The 5,814-nt window shown below is 39.4% G+C and overlaps 1 pseudogene; it reads right to left on the minus strand.

Moving 5' to 3' along the window:
- Positions 1 to 343: 343 nt before the first annotated feature.
- LOC103255492 lies at positions 344 to 1,634 on the minus strand (annotated as a pseudogene).
- Between the last annotated feature and the right edge of the window lie 4,180 nt (positions 1,635 to 5,814).

The raw sequence follows: 5,814 nt of genomic DNA on the forward strand, positions 1-5,814 counted from the left end.
GCTTGAGGATCTTCCTTTGGCCATTGTCATGGGGACTCCCTTTTGCCGGTATTTTGTACTGCATCTAGTGTTCTCTGGATCCTGCTTCCTAAATGAGGATATGTGATTAACAGTTTTCTGAGAACTTTTAAGTTGAGAAGATTTTTTTTACTATCCCTTTTAATGGATAGTTTGGCTAGATGTCCTATTCTCAGCTTGAAATCAGTTTTGAATATATCTTCCAGTTTTCTTCCAGCTTTTAAAGATACTATGAAAAGTCTGTTGTCTGCGGTGTTTTTTTTTTTGACCTCTGAACTTTTTATTGACTTCCTGCTTCCCTGAAGGACACCCTGCTCCTGCCGCCTCAACACCTCATAACTTTGGTGTCATTGGTCTCAGACACCAATTTGCCATCCACTATCTTGTGGGTGGTCTTTTGGATGGTCTGGGTGGAGCTGCTGCTGTCCAGGCCATCGCTGAGACTGAAGTCCTCTCCGTCTTCTAGTTAGCGGCAGTAGGTGACTGTCTCAGCCTCTAGCCTGACCTTGATGTTCAGTAGAGACTCGTACTCCTGGGCCTGGCGCTGGTCCTCTGTCCGGGTCTGTGCCAGCTCAGACTCCAGGTGCAGTAGGCTGCCGTTGAGCTGCTCCATCTGCATGGCGCAGTGGGCCTCCACCACTCTCAAGCTGTTCTCCAAGCTGGCCATCAGGATTCTCATGGAGTCCAGGTCAATCTCCAAGGACTGCACTGTACGTTTCAGCTCTGTGAGTGTCATCTCGGCAGCTCCAATCTCAGCGGACTGTGTGGTGACCACTGTGGTGCTCTCCTCGATCTGCTGGAACCAGTACTTGTCCAGCTCCTCTCGGTTCCTCTGAGCCAGCTCATCATACTGGGCCCGGATGTCCGCCATGATCTTGCTGAGGTCCTGAGATTTGGGGGCATCTACCTCCATGGTCAACCCAGCACTGGCAATCTGGGCTTGTAGGCCTTTTACTTCCTCCTCATGGTTCTTCTTCATGAAGAGCAGCTCTTCCTTGAGAGCCTCGATCTCTGTCTCCAGCTGCAGCCGGGTGACATTGGTGTCATCAATGACCTTGCGAAGCCCATGAATGTCGCTCTCCATGGACTGGCCCGTGGCCAGCTCTGTCTCATACTTGACTCTAAAGTCATCAGCAGCAAGACAGGCGTCATCTGCAGAACGATGTGCGCATTGTCCACAGAAGTTGCAAAGATCTGAGCCCTCAGGTCCTCGATGGTCTTGAAGTAATGTCCCCAGTCTCTGACCTGGAATTCCTTCTTCTCCAGGTGTTCCCGGATTTTGCTCTCCAGCCTCCGGTTCTCGGTCTCCAGACTCCTCACCCTCTCCAGGTAGGGGGCCAGGCTGTCGTTCAGCTCTTGCATGGTTTCCTCGCTCTGGATGCCCCCAGACTCCCGGCCATCCCCGTGGCCAGGCCCTCGGACCCCCAGCCGCCCCGGAAACTGGACACAGAGATGCGGGAGCCCGAGCCGCCGGCGCCTGCATAGACGCTGGCCGCGCTGCTGGTGGGCCGGAGGCTGGGTGGCGGGATGGAGCCCAGGGACCGGTAGTTGGAGGAGTAGGTGGTGGAGCGAGTGGTGAAGCTCATGGTGGCAGCGGAGGCGAGCCAGACTGTAGAACTCACGTTCCGGTTTTTATAAAATCAAAACTTCTTTCCTTTTTTTCTGAAGATTTTAGTTTTTCCTTGTGCCCAATGATCTAAAGTTTTGCAATTATATGTTTTGACGTGAGTATATTTTCATTCATTGTGTTAAACCCGCTAACCTGAAAACTCCATCCTTCAATTCTGAATTTTTAAAAATTTCTTTAATAATGTCTTACCTTCTGTTTTATATATCCTCTTTTTCCTAAATTTTATTTTTTCAGATGCAATACATTTTAATATGATTTATTTACTTTCTTCTTCTATTTTCCATCTTTTTTTCTGAGTTTTTTTCTGGATGATTTTCTCAGATTCATCTGGAAACTCTCCCATTTAATGTTTTCATTTCAGCTCTCACTTTAAAATTTTTCATCTAATGTGCCTTTCTTATACAATACTGTTCTTGTATCTCTGATGCAAATTCTTCTCTCATCTCTTGGAGCGTATTAATGATAGTTTTTAAAAGTTTTTTCCCCCTACTGAGCCCGTGTTTCTAGTTGGCCTATTTATTTTGGTCTCTATATTTGAAAATACTTTCCCCAAATGTCTCACATTTAGGTGAGGGACACTAAAAAGCTCTGTGTACATGGAGGACTGTCCATGGACTTCAGAGTATGGTTATTTGGTTGGGCCATTTCATACCCCAATGTCAGATTTCTTTTTCTTAAAATGATCAGATTCCCTTTAAAAAGTCTCCTTCAGTCTTTGTCTTGAGGGTATAAGCCTGGATGCTTGCAACCAGGGAGCTGTATATAGAGAAAGTTTGAATATTTCAACATGTGGTATGTACACTTTTATTCAACAATCCCCTTTAAAAATTCAATAACCCCTTTTCATGGGGTGTGAACCCACTTTTCAACTCTGCTGAGTATTCTCCAATCTTGAGATCTCTTAAGAGAAAAGAACTGCCAATATTTTGCCAGGATGTAATTATAACAGTCATTTAGCTGCTACAATGAGAAGTAAGGAGTCTTGCTGATTTTTAAATACACTTTCAATCAATCCCCTGCCTTGGATCTTTGTTTTCAGAGGTATCTAATACTACTAAGCTTGGGGTTTCTGCAATGTTAATCAGGTAGGTTTTCAACTTTTTTTTTTGCTTATATTTGAATTATAAGCTGTTGGCATATAATTTTACTGGATCTGCTAATGCAGTTCCCATCTGCTTTCCATCTTCCAAAAAATTCTTTCTGTTTTCTCTTGCTTTCGTTATCTTTCTGAGATTCTGTCTTTATTTTCTAGTCCCCAAACTATTGTTTAAATGGACTTTTGAGACAGAAGTAGAGGAAACTGCATGTGTATAACAATTCATAACTTTTGACTACAAGTTTATGTTTACTTTTGAATGTAATTTTTCCTCAGTTGCACTCACTGCATTTTTCATTTGTTATTTTGATTCTTCTTTGTCCACTCTATTATTATCTTTAATATCAGATTCAACCTTACTTGTGAAGGCGATATTAGGAGTCAAAGTACTGAGTGTTGAGGATATAGCCATACAAAAACAGGACGCCCTCAAGGAATTTTGCTGGTGATGAAAAAAAAGTCCTAACACTCTTTGAAGAAGTCATTCTACTGATCCCAACTATATCTTCCTGTGTTTCCCATCTCCCTTTTGGTTCATCTAAAGTTGCCAAAACATTGACTGTCTTTCTAAGTCTTTCAATGTCTGTGACATAAAGATAAGGTCCTTCATTTTTATATTCTACGTATTCTTATGTTTTAGCTCCAGTGTTTATCAGGTTTTCGGCCACGCTTTCTCTTCTTTCACCTCATCCCCACCATGCTTAATGGATCTTTTTGCTGCTTTTTTCATGATCCACATGTATCATGCACACAACATTTGAGAAAATTCCGCTCTTCTCCTCTTTATATCTTTAGTTCCTTGTCTCAAACAGTGATGGAAAGATAAAGCCCTTGCTTGTCAGAATTTCTTGCCTTAATAGGAAAGCGCATAATGCAACCAATAATTTTAAGATAGTATATAGCATGTGTTCATAAATGCAATTAGAAATGACATTAATTCTTCAGATCAAGAAAAACTACTGGTGGTAGCTGAGCTATTTTTAAGAAAAATTAGTTGAAAGATGACCAGGTTCTTTCTACTATAATCACATACAATCAATTTGTAAGTTAGTTTCTTTATTACATTGTAAGCATGTTAATGCCAGAAATGTATTTGAGTCACTTCTACAACACATAGTGCCTGGCACATAGTAGAAACTCAATGAATGCTGAATGAATTAGTTATAGAAGAAACAGAAATTTGAATTAAATCCTTCAGAACTTTCCCTGAATTCAATAAGTAAAAGTAATGCTATAATGTGATTTTTAATGACAATTTTTATTACCTAGCTCTAGTTTTTTTGCTGTTTTATTCTTTCCTAAAGAAATATACATTTTAAGGTCATATTTACTTTATAAAATTACCGGTATGTGTCCACTAGCTTGATTGGAATATGCTGTACTTGATAAAACCTTGTAAGACACTCAACTATTTCTCTTTCAAAATGATCCAATTATTATAGGTTGCAGGTAAACAGAAATATTTAGTGGTTTATTTCAAGATTCAGAGCTGAGTTCAGTGTGAAGTTTGAAAAATAACACTAGGAAATAACACTAGAAGTTGAGACTAGTATTCTGGGTCACTTAGGAAGAATCTGAGTTGGAAGCCTAGTTACTCAGCTAATGAGACACACAGAGGCCAGAAAATGCCCCTTTATAAAGGAAATTGTTGATCTGGAATGAAACTCCCTGTACTCATTTGCATTCATATTTGTACCTCAGATTTTATGAGACATCAAAAGCGTCATTTGAGGATTACTGAATCCTCATATGGGATTCAGAATTGATGCATGCTACTTATACTGTTTGTGTGAATATAAATATCTAGAACAAGTAGTCAATAGTCAATGAGATTTTGATTCCGGCTTCCAATTCCTTTTCCTAGAAACTTTGAGGTACTCTACTAAATATGCTTAAGAAAAATAGTTGTATTCAAGTTTAGTGAAGATTTCTTTATTTTGCACCATCAGGTCCTGATGATCCTCTTTCAAGGAGATCAGAAACAGTGTGACTAGGGATTCATAGGTGGCCCTTTGAATGAAACATGTAGTCTCAACTTAATGGCAGATCCTACTGGTCCCCCCTTGCCACCTGGACTCCAAAGGCATTTGACTTCTCATTCCTTTATATTGAACTATTTTCCCCTTATGTTTGTATGGTCTGCAGGCTATCCAGGACAATTGTTAGTAGTTCAATATTTAAAAATAATTTTGGTGAATGCCAAATTGTGTCAACAGTCTGCATATGCATAGCACACACTGCATAGCACAGCAGCATGGGTTGTGGGTTTGAAGTCCAGCATCACATCTTCTAGCTAAGAGACCTTAGGGGGTAGTTGCTTAGCCTCTGACCTCAATTTTGTCTCAGAATTTAGTTTCTAATTTTTGTGAATTAGAAATATTAACAATATACATCTAACATATCTTTTCCAAAGACAGGATGAAATGGTCCACGGATAAACCTAGAGAATAGATGGTAAATATTAGCTCCTTTCCCCTATTTTTCCATCTTCTACTGTTGTCATTTTCATTATTATTGTCTTTATTGTATTATTTGGTAGCTGTCTTATCATAGGTATAGGAGATTTTTAGAAAAACTGAACAAGACAAAATGTTTGACCTTGAAGAATTCATACATCATAGTGAAGAGATACAGTGTAACAAGTGCAATAAGAGAAACATGTCCAGGACTTTTAGGATCAGACTGATAGAAGGAGAAGAAGGAAAAGGAGGACGAGTCAGAGGAGCCACCGCCTAGATGATATCTCAGAAATGAATCTTATTTTAACACAATGAGTAGAGTATATGTGCTAGAGTCAATATCATGTTTTTAAAATATGCTTAATCTTGTCTATCTATGAGCTCACAGTTGTGCATCTTCAATAACTGTTCTCATTTCAACACTTAAAAAGTAATATGTGTTACTTATAATGTTTAGGAAAAAATGCAAAAGTAAAAATTGTTTTCCATTCTAATGCTGTAGCATATTTCTTTTCGGTCTTTTTTTTTTTTTTTTACATGCATGATGTGTGTTTTTTTTTAATTTGGTTTGTCCATACTTTATTAAAGTGCTGTTTTAAATTCACTACCTA

The sequence above is a fragment of the Carlito syrichta genome, unplaced genomic scaffold (genome assembly GCF_000164805.1).
Source record: "Carlito syrichta isolate Samal-C Ts95f unplaced genomic scaffold, Tarsius_syrichta-2.0.1 Scaffold288177, whole genome shotgun sequence".
In the NCBI taxonomy this organism is placed as follows: Eukaryota; Metazoa; Chordata; class Mammalia; order Primates; family Tarsiidae; genus Carlito; species Carlito syrichta.